At 38.2% G+C, this 18,455-nt stretch overlaps 2 long non-coding RNA genes across 2 annotated transcripts in view; one reads left to right on the forward strand and one right to left on the reverse strand.

The window, feature by feature from the left end:
- Positions 1-242: 242 nt before the first annotated feature.
- On the forward strand, positions 243-2,993 carry LOC147799167 (uncharacterized). The gene is made up of 2 exons (XR_015425132.1): positions 243-507; positions 1,238-2,993. It is a non-coding gene; the product is annotated as an uncharacterized LOC147799167 (long non-coding RNA).
- LOC110988704 (uncharacterized) overlaps positions 324-18,455 on the reverse strand; it is a 91,640-nt gene continuing 73,508 nt past the window's right edge. Inside the window, exons 6-10 of the long non-coding RNA XR_015425130.1 lie at positions 10,465-11,175; positions 9,925-10,032; positions 9,040-9,134; positions 2,802-2,870; positions 324-1,409 (exon numbers count right to left, since the gene is read on the reverse strand). This is a non-coding gene — a long non-coding RNA (uncharacterized LOC110988704). The remainder of the gene's footprint in view (positions 1,410-2,801; positions 2,871-9,039; positions 9,135-9,924; positions 10,033-10,464; positions 11,176-18,455) is intronic.

Raw genomic sequence — 18,455 nt, forward strand, 5'->3', positions numbered from 1 at the left:
CACCCAAGCGTAACGAAAGATAGCGGCGTTTAATCCTCCGTGAGTCTCCAAACATTTTATTGTTTAGGAGAGACCGAACAAAGGAATCCAACAAAAGAAGTGGTCTCTTTTTCAGCCGGGGTACCATTCTGTGTATGTGTATGGAAAGGGAAGCAGCGTGCAAAACGGCTCGTATTCGCCTCCAATTCCCCGTACAGACCGCGTGGGTTCCCTTTTCATTCATCCTATTCCTTTCGCGGCACACCTTTCCTCCTCTCTTTCTATTGGCTCCTTGCAATCACGTGGTTTTCTAGAATCTGTTAGTATTGCGTATGTTCCTGTCATTTCGTTGGCGGGTTTTCAGCCGAACAGTATCGTACCGTCTGTCTCTCGGTGTTGCCAACATAACACGTGCATTTACACCTTGATATGACGCTCATAATGTACAAGATTTGAATATATCTTTATGCAGTTACTTTATTTCTTCTAAAATTCTACATTATCGTCCAATGTGAACAACTGGCTACTGTAAGTACTGACTTCAAAACAAAATTTCAAGGGCAACATTTCAATTTCCTTTCCTTAAAATAAAAACTAGGCGTGCCACATTAAAGTCAAATTCCTCAGCCTTACTTCCAGCCTTGTGTAGGTCACAAGTTGAGTTTATTTTTCATTACTAGTTGCTGGTTCATTTTAAGTTCCTGGTTATTTTCTAGGGAAGTAAAATTGGGGAAAATGTCTCTCAGTCCCACATTCATGTCTTTCCATCAGTTCTCTGACTGACCTTTATTCAAGTGATATATGATGGCAAATCGTGGAGGCACTCTCAAATGATTTAAAATAGAGGAAATTTACACTTTTTCAGTTTTCCGTAGTGGTGGAGTCAAATATTTGTTCATGTAGGAAATATGCTCTTTGATAAAAATGTGACAGTTAAAAATACAGAATCAATTTGCCCTTTATATTTTCGGAAATGACAATGGGAACCATTTTTTAACTGGAGACAAACGTACACTTGAGATCAAACTAGTGCACTTTTTGGCTTTGATTTCTCAATGACTTTTGTCAAGTAAGAAACTTTAAAAAGCTAACTTAGCTTGAAAAATACTGAATAACTTATTGCAGCAAAAATAAAGGAAGATCAATATTACAGCCTCGTGTGAGTAGTGATCAAAGAACACTGTAAATTCAATTTATACATGGAATTCAGTTTTAAAGCTCAAATATTTCTCTATTTTTCCCCTTCATCTGCAACGAGTCCATCTTCACATCGAGTCCTTTCCGTACTCCAACATCTGAGTGATCTTCAAGCTACTCCTGCCTTCAATAAGACGGACCAATTGATGTAGGATGTTCCTGAAGACATCTTGAACTCAATCTCGTAATGAGGAGTCACTGAAGACGACAGACAGCCAAGCTGAAATTCCTGCCTGGACAAGAGAAATGAAGCAAATTGAAGCACTCTCAAATCTGAAGACAATTTGTTTTCAACGAACTCCACCATTTTGATTGCCTTGGGAGATGTGCATTTGATCAAAGATTTTACTTTGCCCATAAACTTGGCAAGTGTCTGCTAGCAATGAAATGGTTGACTTTTCAATGAATTCTAGCACAACTGACTTTAAAACACCTCGGCTAGATAGTTTTAAAAAAAATTTTAAAGTTGCCCTTACAAATCCTTAAAATGGAACATAAGACTCTTACAGTGAATTCCATTTCATCAAATCACCAACAAGATTGATGAGTGAACTTCAGCATGAACTCTAACTTTCAAGATTGATTTGTACCAAGACGTGCTGGTAATATTTTGTAAAATGAAAAAAAAGTTTGGTTTTGAAGTGTTTGGTGCACTCCTGGTGTGTTTAAAGATTCTTATACTGAGGTAAAAACTTGCTCCAATTTCTGAGACAACCTCTACTAGTTTCCAATGCCTTCCCCTAAGCCATAAATAACTCCTAGCAATTGCTAGTGCATACACAGTCCTTGTGGCATAAACTGTGTTAGAAACTTTCAGTATCATTAATTCTAACTGGGTATGTAAACACTGTGCACACAAGTCCTTACACAATTCTTTCAACTGAAATTGGAGAATTTTTCGACCTCGTCTGTACTCGAACATTTACTTCCAAGATGAGACTTTGCCAGCTGATGTTCCACAACCTTTCAGAAATGTTTCGTTCATAAATCAGTCTTGCCGTGTCAAAGTTTGATTATTTGTAAGGTGCCCACAAGGAAAATCATGGAAAAATATTTGTGCTTTGAATCTCATTGCCCCAAATTGTTAATAGAATATTTGAGAAGTTATTGGAGAGAATGAACTTCTGACAAATTCGTAATTCATAGCCTTGTTATAGCTTGTTTTCCAAACAGCTTAGAGTGTACCTTGACTCCAAAGTAAAAACCATGTCATGCGCCCAAAACTCGAAAACAAAATAAAAATAGCACAACAGATAGCTTGCCTTGACATCAACTGGCAATTTCTCAACTAAGTGGTCAACCAAGGATATTTGTAACCTGTTACTGAAATGGCGAGTCTATTTGTTGACGAACATGCCAAAAAAAATCCAAAGCATTTTGAAATGAAAATAATTGCTGCCAAACTCTTCATGCAAATTCAAATCAGGAGTCTTCAAAATACTTCACTATTTTATCAAATGCGCTTGCAAGTTGCATAGTACCATTTCAACATGTGTATTGACAATAAGTTGTCTTTTCGACAATTGATTAGTCAACAAGTAATTTCAAAGATGAATACAAGGTGATTTAATAATTCAGACTCGTTGAAGGTAACAGGTTACAAAATTGAAGGTATTGCTTCTTACCTTATTAAGTGACCTTTGGCCAATGAAGCTTGCGTCTACGTTATTGTGTAGCGACTGGCTCTGTTATTCCTGCAAAAAAATTGACAATTACTATCAAATCCATTCAGGCGCGTAAGAACAAAAGCTGACAACATCCCAGGTTCAGGCATCTCGATGGTAAACCTAGAACAGTCCCCATTTTGGTTCAAAGGTCACAGATTAAGGTAGGCAATGATACCTTTCATGGCTACAGTGAATCTCGATATGCGTCCTATGGCCTAACCTTGGGTAATTTGTATATGATCTACATGTACATGCGGATGTATACAAATTACAAAGGGTGTGGCCATAGATATGCATATTCATGATGCAATGTAACCACTTTAGAGAGCCAGAAATATGTGCATAGTAGGGGAACTACAAAGGTTTCTGGAGTTGAACTTTGACACTGCAGAAACGTTTGCTGTTGCCCTTCCAAGGCCATGCATTAATTTCTGGGTCAATCCTCTAAAGAATTATCCTTGGTTGACTACTTTCTCGATGACTTTTCCCTCCTTGCATGGATCAGGGGAGTTTTTTTTTTAATACTGTGAGAAATAAAGACAAGGGACATCTTATTCAAATTTTCCGTGTGAATTTATTCTAGGGGACCCCTATTACTTTTTTTTCCAAAAAAAAAAAAGCAGTATTGTGCTAAACATGTTGCTGGCCGGCACCCTCTACTGTCTGGGGCATGTGGCAGCCTTGGCCTAGGTACTGCTGTTGATATACCTATTGTTCAGGGAAATCCACCGACATGTCGCTGGCACTCTGCACCTCTGGTATCCTGCACTACATAATTAAAATGCATTTCACTTCATTAAGCAAGCAAACAATGGCCAAAACAAAGCTCAGAAAGGATTCACTGTTGCCAACCTAATTTTTGCTGAGTCTGTATGGGGTGTTTCACGGACATCATGCCCTGTTCGGGCAACCAGGCTGCAAAATTTTGGAATGTGTTTTGGGAGTTAATATTTTAAAAAAAGGATTAATGAGAAAGCTCTTTTGAATTGGACTTTTCTACTTCATCTCCAGTGGAGTCCTGGACCACCAAAATGACAATCACCTCAGCCTAGATGATGACGTGTGAATCAGAAAAACACATTCTAACATGGCTGGCTACTTTACAATTTGACTACGTTTTGGAGAAAAATTATCCTTAAAAACCTCACTCTCTCAACAAGTTGTTCCATTAAATTAAATGTACTGCAGTGCAGTTCTGGTAGATAATTCTGTTTGCACTTGTGATGAAAGAACCACACAATCTATGAGAATTTCACTGAGCCTACATTTCCAAAATTTGACTGCAATTTTGTTTTTTAAAAAAACAAACCCCACAAGAACAAATTCCATTTTTAGACAGTGAAACTGACAAATAACAGTGTGTGATCAACAGAAAAAGCTGAGTGGTTCAGGTTTCCTTCCTTACCAGAAGTCTGGCAAAGCCTCTTAGGAGATACTGTAGATGACATTGGATTTGTTAATGGTCTACTCCTACAACAAATATTCCACATTTATTCCTATCATTTTTATATTCCTATCATCATATTATAAATTCAGAGCCACAAAGCAAAATATTGATCCTCGGGATAAACAGTCACATTTCACTAAACTAACTAAATTGTTAACTTTTCATAATCTTCCTTAAACTAAGATTACAATCACTTTAAACACCCTGATGTACCAAATCCAATGAATTCAATCCAATGTGCTTCAGACTAAACCTAAAGCATTAGTAACACCTGTTAATATTCTGCTTACATTGTTTGACAGCTAAACATGTATCTGATACTGCAAACTCAACAATAAATTGCACTTTGCCTCTGACCTCCTTAATACTAGAAAAAAGAAACACATTTTCTTTAACTTAAACTTGTGTAATAACACTTTATGACAAGTGAGTGGCATTCCTGGAAATCTGGCCAAATGACCACGTTCAAACATCTCCAATGTTAATTGTCACATACATCTACCTAACTTCCTCTAATAGATATGATTGTTAATGTTAATATTAAATATAAACATTCCTTTCTATAAGATGATCTAAGTTTTATCGTTAAACATTTTCAAAACATTGTTTGTTTAAGGCTACTTCTACTTGACTAAAGGCTCATTTATTCTACTTTGATTGTAACTTTTTAGAATGTTTACATTTTGAGGATGCCCCTATAAATTACCTACAAACCCTGATGAAAGTTTATTGTAAATTTAAACTCCACATTCTTCCTGACAACATTAACTTATCTGGTTACCAATCTTTGATGTTTCATGCGCCTTTTATTTTTATCTTGTATTCGCTGAGGGACAGGTGTTGTCGTTGTTAGTAACGCTGAATACTCCAGTAGACATAAACAAATCATCAATCCTATTTGACTATCCTCAGGAAAATTAAACAGTAATAGAAAACCACCTCACCTTGTAGTCCTAATCATAAACTATGAAGTTTAACTCTCTAGAAGAATTTCATTACTATTTGAATCCTGAAACAGAACTCCAATTATTTTTAAAAGGTTTTGAGGTTTACATAAACAGAATTAAACCTTCATTTTATAAACTATCCTATCAAAATTGCTTTTTTGAAATCAAGTTTTTCTTGTCCAGTTTGACATGGAAATAAAGAGGCACTTCTTTATCTTTCTTAAATTTACTTGTGGTGAACCAAATTGACACTTTTAAACATTATGTTAGATGATCCTTTGTTGCTAATGCAGACCTATCAGTACCATTTCCTACTCACAATAAACTTTTATACTGTCTACTCAGTTTTACTCCTTTCTTTAGCAATCCCAATGTCATCTTTGATACCACCTTTAAGAAAAAATTACCTCCAAACACAAATGAAACCAAAACTGAAATAATTTTGCAGAAGTTAGGTAAAGTTGAGCAGCCATATTTGAATGTCTTTCCTCCAAGTTTCACACCAACACCTGAGAAGAAGCCACTATCATTCATCAGGTCTAGAGCCCCCTCAGATCAGAAGCAGATGTCCTCTTTGATAAAGGTTTGGTCATCATGACCCTGCCAAAAAAGCAACCTGTTTACACAGGAACAAAGAGTGACGGGTACAAACTTAGGATAACAAAATGATCGAAAAAATGGTGAAAAAAAGTGCAATGGTCCTCAGTCCGTCACACCCAGCCATACAGGGACTCCAAAGACTTAAGTAAGCAACAGGAATCCTTTCTTTCCTATTCTTGAGAGTTTGAGATTTTTGGGTGAAATAGCGTGTCAATTATGTGAGGCAGGACACCGGTGGGTTAGAGCAACAACGACACATACAGTCGATTTCACTAAACAATAGGTATATCAACCACAGTACCTGGGCAACAGACTGCCACACGCCCCAGACAGTAAAGGGCACAGACCAGCAAACGCATGTTTAGCACAACACTGCTGCTTGTACATGCATGTAGAATGGGATTTCATAAATGACACAAAAAGACATTTTGGAAACATTTGGTAAGTAGGATAATGTGAGAACCACTCCCTTGACACGAGCCATTCTGAAAAAAATACTGAAACATAGTTTCTGTAAATACACACTGTTGATGAATAAAACAAATAAATATATGTAAACTGAACAAATTTTCAAAACTACACCAAATGATGCATGAACTGCAGAAAAGTGGACAATGATTTCTAAATTTCAAGGTTTCAGATTCTACTAGAATTGCTGTACTTAAATTTCATTTTGGAATTTCGCAAAGTGTTTGTCTCAGGGTCTGTGTCTCAGATTCAATTGGTGGGAGTGATTCTCATCAATATGCAATAACAAACATCCAAAGGTATGGTTCAAATCATCAAGCACCATCAATTCGTAGCTGATCAGAACACAGCTCTTAGAGCTGGAATCTTACGCACAATCAGCAAACCCACTTTGATCTGTTTGAGACTTGAATGCAATGGTTTTGCTATTGTCTTTGAGTCTATGAAATGGCTAAATTCATAAGCAGTGCACATCTGTGTTAAAATGTACCCAAAAAGTCACTGTTCTCTAAATTGTGATATTTCAAAATTCCAGATTTTTAAAAAGGAAGACTTATAAAAATGTCTTATAAATATCATAATATGATCTTAGAAATCTTTACTACTATCGTGACACTTGAAATCTTGAACCATACCTTTGATCATATCCCATGAGATGGATCCATGGGGATGTGTTTGGAAAATTCACAAACAGAAAAGACAAAAAAAAGCAACATTACACACCAGAAATGGATAATCATCATATCCTCACACAGGAGGGACAAAATTGGAAACATCCCTACATCAGGGAAGGGACAAAGTTGGAAACGTCCAAACACTGGGGCAGGTACAAAGTTGGACACATCCCCACACCAGGGCAGGGACAAAGTTGGAAACATCCCTACATCTGGGAAGGAACAAAGTTGGAAACATCCCCACACCAGGGGAGGGACAAAGTTGGACACATCCCCACACCAGGGCAGGGACAAAATTGGACACATCCCCACACCAGGGCAAGGACAAAGTTGGAAACATCCCTACATCTGGGAAGGAACGAAGTTGGAAACATCCCCACACCAGGGGAGGGACAAAGTTGGACACATCCCCACACCAGGGCAAGGACAAAGTTGCAGACATCCCTGAATAAGGGAAGGGACAAAGTTGGAAACATCCCCACACCAGGGGAGGGACAAAGTTGGACACATCCCCACACCAGGGGAGGGACAAAGTTGCAGACATCCCTGAATAAGGGAAGGGACAAAGTTGGAGACATCCCCACACCAGGGGAGGGACAAAGTTGGAGACATCCCTGAATAAGGGAAGGGACAAAGTTGGAGACATCCCCACACCAGGGGAGGGACAAAGTTGGAGACATCCCTGAATAAGGGAAGGGACAAAGTTGGACACATCCCCACACCAGGGCAGGGACAAAGTTGAGAACGTCCCCACACTAGGGCAGGGGCAAAGTCGGACACAATCCTACACCAGGGAAGGGGCAAACTTTGGGGCAAATCTAAAACAAAACTCTGAGTACATCTATTTCACTTTGAAAGTTGGAAACAACCCCACACTAGGGCAGGGACAAAATTGAAAACATGCACCCATTAGGGGAGGGGCAAAGTTGGAGACATGTACCCCCACACTAGGAAAGGAGCAAAGTTGGAGACATCCCCGGAATAAGGGAACAATGAAGTATCATACACAAGAAAAGGCCAAAGAATGTATGCCATATCCGAACACAAGAGATAAAGAGACCATTGACGGAGCACAACATGGATCCATCTCATTTGGTCTGTATACCGTTTCAGAATATTGTCAACATTTAACTTGAAACTTATAAACTTTGTACAACTTTGTTTGGGGGGGGGAGGATCAGTCTGATATTGAGCAAAGTGGATGCTTTGATGCAATGATTCTGAGTTATATGATCTACATACATGTAATTTTTGCAATGCCACTGGATTCATTTGAGTTTTCCTGTAACACTTTATGATTTTCCAAGAATGAAAAGCACAATAATATCCCATATATCACTAGCAATAAGAAGAAACAAATTTATCCTCAAGCAAACTTGACAAACAGTGTTCAGGCAAATACCAGCACCACTGAGTTACAGGTAAATGCAAGGCAGCATTAACGATTTGAGTTAATTTGCTTGAAGATAAGACATTACAGACATTTACACATCAGAGCTTACAAAACAATAGCTTAAAAACCTATCCAAGTTTTCTTACTCCTTTCCTTATGAAGTTATTTTGTTTTTGCAATCAATGGGACTAGATTTTGTATTTAGCATTTCATAAATAAAAACAACTGCTCTGGAGGAAATTTGGATACTCATCAGACTAATGACATTTGGAAATGATCCAAAATGTTGGAAGAGTGCATATATACCTTGTTGTGATTTTTTCTCTGTCATCATCTCAAGATGGGCAACTTTCCTGTTCTAACGCTTGGAGTAAAAAACTTGGAAAGCTCACAAAGGCTACAAAAATATCCAAGTTGACATCATAATGACCTTTCAAAATCACTCAAATCTGAAATGTTCTCTTTCAGAACAAACTTTCAAAAATCCTCCTGTTTTTGCTTTTTGATACTGGTCAAACATGTAACCATACACATGTTTTTGAATGAAAAAAAAAATAACCTGAAGATTTTTCAAAATATATCTCTTTAATTTAAGGAAAGGTCGATGATAAACAAGGATATTTTGACACCTTAAAAACTGCAAATGTACAAATGATTCTTTTTTTACATTTCTGATGAAAACGAACGGCTGGACTTGAAATCCCTGGAGGCAGAGCTGTTGTCATGGTAATGAAGGATGTTGCTGTTTATCAAGCTGTTTACCTGCAATGATGGCGAGAAGAAAATAAAGTTACAAGTGAGAAATGCATCACAGGAAACAAATCTAAAACAAAACTCTGAGTACATCTATTTCACTTTGGAAGTCTGTGCCAAGTTAATACTAATACATGAGGCTCAATTATTCCACAATTAAGCAATTACCTATAGTTGCAATCAAAAGAAACAGACTAGCTATTATCTGTTCATTTTTAATACCCATCACATTCACAAATCACTCATTGTGGGATTTATTTGTTTCAAATTTTCCAAAAGACACCAGTATTGTGATGAGCATAATGAAGCTGTAACTTGAAAATATTGCTTTAATTCAAACCAGTGAATCAGAAAGTATCCAATGACCAATGTTTGAGCAACAACCTCCTGTCTGAATGACTTCTTTATTACGTCCCAGAAAATCTACACATACTGGTCCAAGGTTAACTCCAAGACTTTGTCTTACCGTAGGTCTACGTATGTATACAACACTATAAGCATGGACACTGGATATGGGAGCCTCAGTCATGGGACTTTTGGTATGAACAATTTGCCAAGAGGTCATTCAGGGTCTTTAATGACACAAAGTAACTTGGACTAATTTTAACAACTGAAACTAGACACAAGAGACTGGGTAACTCGGACCAAGCTTTGTTATATGCATTTCATCTTTCAAAGGAGTGATTTAAGTCCTGAAGCCCCACATTTTAATTGAAAAAAAATTCACATACATGTATGCTAGAGGTTGGAGTTGGTTTAAAAAGAATACTACCTTGTAATAAAACTATGTTGAACTCACCTTGCAGGAAATGGCTGGTTGTATTTGTCTTCAAGGTGTTTTCTTGAACAGGTCAGGATGACAAGGGTCAAAGGTACCACAAAACATGTCATTTTGTGGGGGATTTACCTAAAAGGAAATTGTCAAGGAATTTTAGCAAAACGGATGCACACAGTGGAACCAAGAAAAACGTTTTACTTTCAAGAAAACATAAACAACTTGTAACTACTATCAATCCACTGGCACAGCTATATGTATGATTAATATTGTGAGGTTCTCAATTTCTTTGATGATCTATTTCCATTTACATGTACAGTGGAGAACTATTCATTCAGAAATCAAGACAGGCATGGTGGGGTTAGAAAGATGTTTTTATCTGCATTTGTGAGTAGTACTTGCAGGTTGTGTCTGAGGCTTCATAAGACCTCACCTCAACATGATTTGCATTAAAAGATGACAGTGACTGTGTGGAAATGACAAGGCATATTTGATAAATATAAAAGGGGGAAATCCATCAAAAGGTACACATCAAAAGCATTTGAGCTTTGGTATGCAGCCTACCTGTGCTAATCCACTGCATGATTGGTATAGATAAGTAATACTGATGCCTAACTACTTGCTGGTTATCTAGCATGACTGGCTTGAAAGATGACTGGCTGGTAGGTAGGCTGATTGGTCCATGAGATGACATGGCCGGTTGGTAGGTTCATTGGTTGACAAGATGACTGGCTGGTTGGTAGGCTGATTGGTCCATGAGATAAAATGGCTGGTTGGTAGGTTGATAAGATGACTGGCTGGTTGGTAGGCTGATTGGTTGACAGGATGACTTGCTGGTTGGTAGGCTGATTGGTGCAAAAGATGACTGGCTGATTGGTAGGCTAATTGGTTGACAACATGACAGGCTTGTTGGTAGGCTGATTGGTTGACAAGATGACAGGCTGGTGGGCTAATTGGTTGACAAGATAACTGGTGGGTTGGTAGGTTGATTGGTGCACAAGATTACTGGCTGGCGGAAAGGATGATTGGTAGAAAGCTGACTGGCTGGTTGGTGGGCTGATTGGCTGGAAAGATGACTGGCTGGTTGGTAGGCTGATTGGCTCACAAGATGACTGGCTGGTTTGTGTTGGCATGTACATTATTTATTAATGTTTTCAAGAACAGCATTTTTGTATTAAAATCTGAAGACCCAAGGTCAACGGTGTTGTCATCTGACATGGAATAACCTTATTGAGTTGGCTCACTGATGGCAGGCAAACACCTGTTCCAAGTCTCCTGTAAAAGATCAGCCAATGAAAACAATACAGCACTTGAACAGTAGTCACATATCTGAGTTTTTTAACCCGGCCTCTCCAGCCTACTTTGGCCAGAAAACCTGCGGACACACTACTTTGCATCATTTGTCAAAGCGGCTTGCCTGCCCTGTGTGAAAAGATCCAAAAGGCCAAAAGCCTGGGAGTCTGTGGTTGCCAGTCACTACAAGACCCAAAACTGGCACTGTTCAGTGGGACTAGATCCCATGGTCTCAACATGGCCAGTTTGTTCAGCTGCTGCTGACTGCCAAGTGCATCAGATTCAGGAACCAGACTTTTTCACCTGATGGGGTTAGGGGTTAAGGTCACAAAACACATTTCGCCCCTCATCAGTAAGCCTGGTAATTGCATGTACCTGTATCTCAATTTTTCAAGGCTAACGTCAGATGATAGCCTTTCTACTAGGCTACCCCCCCTGTCTCAATGTTCAAACTAGAAAAAAAATTGCAATTTTGCAGAAAAAAAAATTGCTACGAGCCCAGTGCTTTTCAATTTGGCTTTCTCACCTAAAGTTTATTTATTCACCTGAACTGCAACTCCTCTGCTGTTCTCGTTTTTTGAATTTTGTTCTTCATTTTATTCTCTCAATAGTCACTGCAATTCATTTGCTACACAGATTCAATCTCAACAGTCACTGCCATTCATTTGCTACACAGATTCAATCTCAACAGTCACTGCAATTCATTTGCTACACAGATTCAATCTCAATGGGCACTGCCATTCATTTGCTACACAGATTCAATCTCAACAGTCACTGCCATTCATTTGCTACACAGATTCAATCTCAATGGGCACTGCAATTCATTTGCTACACAGATTCAATCTCAACAGTCACTGCAATTCATTTGCTACACAGATTCAATCTCAATGGGCACTGCCATTCATTTGCTACACAGATTCAATCTCAACAGTCACTGCAAATCATTTGCTACACAGATTCAATCTCAATGGGCACTGCCATTCATTTACTACACAGATTCAATCTCAACAGTCACTGCAATTCATTTGCTACACAGATTCAATTTCAATGGGCACTGCAATTCATTTGCTACACAGATTCAATCTCAACAGTCACTGCAATTCATGTGCTACACAGATTCAATCTCAATGGGCACTGCAATTCATTTGCTACACAGATTCATTCTCAACAGTCACTGCAATTCATTTGCTACACAGATTCAATCTCAACAGTCACTGCCATTCATTTGCTACACAGATTCAATCTCAATAGGCACTGCAATTCATTTGCTACACAGATTCAATCTCAATAGTCACTGCAATTCATTTGCTACACAGATTCAATCTCAATAGGCACTGCCATTCATTTGCTACACAGATTCATTCTCAACAGTCACTGCAATTCATTTGCTACACAGATTCAATCTCAACAGTCACTGCCATTCATTTGCTACACAGATTCAATCTCAATAGGCACTGCCATTCATTTGCTACACAGATTCAATCTCAATAGTCACTGCAATTCATTTGCTACACAGATTCAATCTCAATAGTCACTGCAATTCATTTGCTACACAGATTCAATCTCAATGGGCACTGCAATTCATTTGCTACACAGATTCAATCTCAATGGGCACTGCAATTCATTTGCTACACAGATTCAATCTCAATAGGCACTGCTATTCATTTGCTACACAGATTCAATCTCAATGGGCACTGCAATTCATTTGCTACACAGATTCAATCTCAATAGGCACTGCCATTCATTTGCTACACAGATTCAATCTCAATGGGCACTGCAATTCATTTGCTACACAGATTCAATCTCAATGGGCACTGCAATTCATTTGCTACACAGATTCAATCTCAATGGGCACTGCCATTCATTTGCTACACAGATTCAATCTCAATGGGCACTGCAATTCATTTGCTACACAGATTCAATCTCAACAGTCACTGCCATTCATTTGCTACACAGATTCAATCTCAATAGGCACTGCAATTCATTTGCTACACAGATTCAATCTCAATAGTCACTGCAATTCATTTGCTACACAGATTCAATCTCAATGGGCACTGCAATTCATTTGTTACACAGATTCAATCTCAATAGGCACTGCCATTCATTTGCTACACAGATTCAATCTCAATGGGCACTGCAATTCATTTGCTACACAGATTCAATCTCAATGGGCACTGCCATTCATTTGCTACACAGATTCAATCTCAATGGGCACTGCAATTCATTTGCTACACAGATTCAATCTCAACAGTCACTGCAATTCATTTGCTACACAGATTCAATCTCAACAGTCACTGCCATTCATTTGCTACACAGATTCAATCTCAATAGGCACTGCCATTCATTTGCTACACAGATTCAATCTCAATAGGCACTGCCATTCATTTGCTACACAGATTCAATCTCAATAGGCAAATACAGTCACATTCATTTTAGTCTCAAACAGTGATAAATGCCAAGATTCCAAGGAGTGTTGAACAAGTAGCCTTGTGTCTGGAAACTAGACACACATGATGAAGCCATGTGTATCAGTGAATGAACTTAAATTAAAACTCCAAAGTGCTTGTCTCAAGTTGCGCATCATTTGTTGCTTGTGAAGCAATGATTTCAGACTCAATATCAACAAGTTACATGTATTGTGATTCGCTACTTTCAACACTGTTTAAGATAATCATGCTCTGGGGAAAGGAACATTTCACACTAATAATAATAATAATAATACAACTGCATTTATATGGAGCATTATGAATTAAAGATTCCAAACAAAAGCTTGATCTTAATCATATTACAACACTTAAAATCATATGATTATAATCTACACATGTACATTTGAAATCCCTAATTATAAAATAGCACAAATTAAACAGGCCAGCTAAAAGACAGGAAACAGTTTAGGAATTTCAGCTCAAGCAAATTAACTGAACTGCTTGGTTGAGTGAAGCCATTACTAGAGAAATGGGGCTCCTAGGAATCTAATCTGAAATGTACAATGTACATGTACTGTACACACTTTTTGAGTTCTGGCAGCTTATGTTGTCCCATTGGGGAATTAAGAAAAGATGTGACATGAACTTACATTTTGCATTTCTGTACATACCAATAATGTAATCTCTATTCCTAGGTGTACATGTGACTCAATATACATGTAATAAGATACATGTATATACATGTATGCACATTTGCATTGTATGTACATGTATGCACATTTGCATTGTATGTACATGTATAGGCCGTGCTAACGACTGGACTTCCCTTTAGAATTGCTGAAAAAAAATCTGTTCAACCCTTTACTAAGGGTCAACTATTTAACTCAGCATAGTACTTGTATGTATGAGATATGGACATTGTGTATAGTACATTAGTCAAGGAGCACGGACCCTGAAAAAATGAAAGTTCTCAACCCTCATAACATCTAAGGTCTGACAGCATAACTTGGTGGAATAGACCTTAGAGAACATTTCTAGGTAGTATGTGGCCTCAAATTGTGGTAGCACTTTTGCACTATACGTAAAAATATTACAATATTTTGAAAATGCGATAAATAATAAAACACAAAAGAAAATTCGAAGTCTTGCTTTAAGCTGCAACTTCTAGCTTCTGTTTTTATTTCATTTCCCAAGAAATGGATAATGAAACATTATAATCCCTTAATCTGTCACAAATGTACATGTCAAGGACTTGGGAGGTCCAAACAATGCTGCCACGCCCATTTTTCGGTTGTAGGGCAGGAACGTGTAACTCATGTTCTAGTGGCTCATCAAATTTAGCGTATTTGTATAAATGGATTCCCATTTCTTGAACATTTCAGTGTTTTAGGTGGTCAAGGCAGCACTACCAAGTCCATTTTTCATTTACAGAAAAATGCAAATTCCTCATTTGAGGCTTATCCTATCAGATTTAATTAAACTCATACTTTAATTTGAACTGACTAATTGTGGCTGCGGATATGCTACACCACACAGTGTAGCATATCTGCAGCCACACAAGTGGGGCTAACTAATGTCTCCTCATATGAATTCAAATTAAGTTCCTATTTTCTTTCAACCAAATAATATTTTAAGGCCTTAGGTGTCAATAAGGCTTTACCACAGCCACTTTTTAAGTTCCACAGGAAATTTCAAGCCCTTGTTTTGCATATTTCTTTTGGAATTGATACTGCATGGTTGCAATGCAAATTTGTAATCCACTCAAATCTGCATCATACTCCCATTTTCTTACAACAAAGCAACATTTAAGGGACTTTCTTGTTAAAGAAATATTGCCACATCATGTTTTTAAGTTAAAGAATGCAAATATTAGCTTAAGGTTTCTGTCGCTACTGTAATAGTACACTGGCTGTAAATTACTTCTGTCAGATGTATTATGTCAGGCAACTTTCGGGCACATACATGTGGACTAGGAAATTAAATTACATGTAGCTGCATGCTCGACAAAAAAAACCAATCTTCTTACTTGTGTTGCTGGCGTGTAGAAAACCAATTTCTAATTGTAGGCTGCCTGTCCCATTGTGAAATTTCAAAAGAAACCTGTTTTTATCAAAAAAGACAGTTCTTTACAAAAACAGTTGATGCTTTTACTTGTATACTTATGCATCCAAGTCATCCTCACTGTCATCATCCAAAGTTTCCCCTGTCACGTTGTTTGGATTTTCACAATCTTCAGACGCCATGCAAGCACAGGACTCTGTACACGCCAGACCCTCTGTGTGGCAACGACAAACCCTGCGTCTACAGAATGAAGTCTTGCAATTGCAGACTGTTAACTCAATTAATCCTCTTGGTGCTGGATCTTTCGTCATTAAAACTGGTTGGAGAACACCACTTCTCATCTCCCAACCGTTTCCAGCTGCCGGTGGGAGATTCTGCTTTTGATGAAGGGCCCTTCTCCACACCATGGTCTGGTAGTGTGCCCTCTTAACATGTAGAGTCAGACTGTCTTGTGTCGGTGGCAGGTTTTCGTTCTTTTGTCCCTTTTGACAGAAAAGCCAGTATCTAACATCATTGACACTGCTCCCAGCTCTCTTGTTGTTTGTATACAGGCTACATATGAAGCGCTCACAGCAAACCTGTACATCTTTCTCTGAAGGAACGTTCTTTCCAAGATGTGAAACTGCCTCCTGAAAGGCCACAGATGATGACAACTTACTGAAGGCTTTCTTCTTACTGACTCCATGAAGAGAACTTGTAGAATCACATCCAGTCAGAGCATGGAAGCCAGGGAGTGCATCACACAACTGAGGGCCATAGTGTTTTGCAATTAGGTGAATTGGGATGAACCGCTTTTTGTCCCTCACTCCTGTTTTGAACCACAACTCCAGAGTATCGAACCGTGATCTGACATGGGTTTCCCCAAATTCACAATCCCCATGACCATGGTCATGAACAAACATGACAAATCGTGTTGAAAAAAGTTATGCAAAACACTTCTGGAACCTACCAATAAGCTTGATTGTCCTCTTCAGTCATCAGGCAGAAGTCTGTCGAATGCTGCAACAAATGCCTTAGGCTTTTGTCAAACTTCAGAGACATTTGCAAGTCGAAAACTATGGATGATCTGCAACTAACGTGACTAAGCTATGCTTGCCATGTGTAACCTGATCTGAAACCCAGACCCGTTGCATGAAAAACGAATAGCTCTTTTTCATGTGAGGCACCAGACTATATGCAAAAACCAAAAGTTTTATTATTAATAATTTAAAATACTAATATTAAAGTGTTTTTATAACAAATAACCATTAAAAAATAAAATCTTTGTAGTGAATATTTTATTATAGTTTTAAATGATATAAGTACCAAAACAAATGCGATAAAACTTGCACTAAAAAATACATTGTGTTATAAGCCTAATATGTAAACAGTGTTTGGTCTTTACAGAAATCCCCACTGAAAGAAGGCTTGACTCTTCAAAAAATCACGATTTTCTCAAAAGTGATACCACAATTTGACACCACATACTACCTAGTGAAGATGTGTAAGGTATAAACTACCACTTTATGAAGTCAAACCTTAGATGTTGGGGGTGTTGAGCTAACTCCTAAATTAGAGGGTTTTCTGGACTTTGCTCCTTGACTACATGAACATCTACAAAGAAACATGTACAGTGTGAGTTGGCCGTACCAGCAAAAAATGACTACAGTACATTTGACAAAGTCATTAAACAGGCTTGGGGGTTGAAAACCAACTTCAAAATGATTATAAAGGCAAGATATGAACATTTATGTGGCAAAAACGTAGTGCCCATGGGTAATTGCCCACATGGTGAGCTTGCCAGCCAAAAGTTGGGGTAAATGTTGACCTTCTTCAACTGAGACACTTTTCAAAGGCTTATAATTCCAACATTAAACTCATGTATGGTTATTTTCCTTAGGCAGACACACCTTTGACCAAGTAACAAGGATAGAATATCGTAAGTCCCTAAACAAAATCTTGGGCTCACAGGGTATCCTCGAAAATTGAATTTTTTTATTTCCACCGATAAATAATTTCAAAATTTAGGAGGCAATAACTCTGAAAGTATGCAAGAGATGGTCTGAGTAACTTGGATTCTACAAATCTACAATTTTTTACTACACATGTAGTAGGGTCCAAGTACTTTGGCTTTCCTTCACATTAATTCATTTCATCATTTATCATTCCTTATCGTCAATACTGGAATTTTCACTTGATCCTAAGCCGGGCGCATTAGACAGTCTTTAGAAGGACCATTTTGCAGATGAATTCGGAGGATTTTGATACGGAGTACGAATTATTTTGAGTGAAAGGAATTAATGGGATGGAAAGCCTATGGGAGGTACTTGGACCCTACTATCGCCCCACTATGTCCAAATATTAAAAAAAGTGATTTGTAGAGTCCAACTCGGACTATGCAAGAGATTACTTTTGATGGCAAATTCCAAATGCCTTGGTTCAAATCACCTTATAGGTACCAACACGCAGCCTGTAATTCTAATTCATTTTTGAGAAACTGGCCTCCAAAATTCCTTCCAAATTAATTTCTGTGATTTGCAAGAGTAATTCCTCCATGGGCCTACTGACAAATTTGACACGAGATCGAGTGCGGCGGCTGAAGTTGGCAGTCCATTTTTTTTCCTCTATAGCTAGGTCTATGTACCCCCAGAACTGTGGTGTCCGACATCCGCTTATCTCCCACGAGAGAAGCAGACGCTGGACCCCACGGTTCGGGGGGTAAGGTCTATGGACTTACACACAAATTTGTTACAGAGCCACACCTGTACCAAAAACTACTATGTGTACGTTCTAATT

The sequence above is a fragment of the Acanthaster planci genome, linkage group LG05 (genome assembly GCF_054643075.1).
Source record: "Acanthaster planci isolate LZ-2023a linkage group LG05, COTS_SCS, whole genome shotgun sequence".
In the NCBI taxonomy this organism is placed as follows: Eukaryota; Metazoa; Echinodermata; class Asteroidea; order Valvatida; family Acanthasteridae; genus Acanthaster; species Acanthaster planci.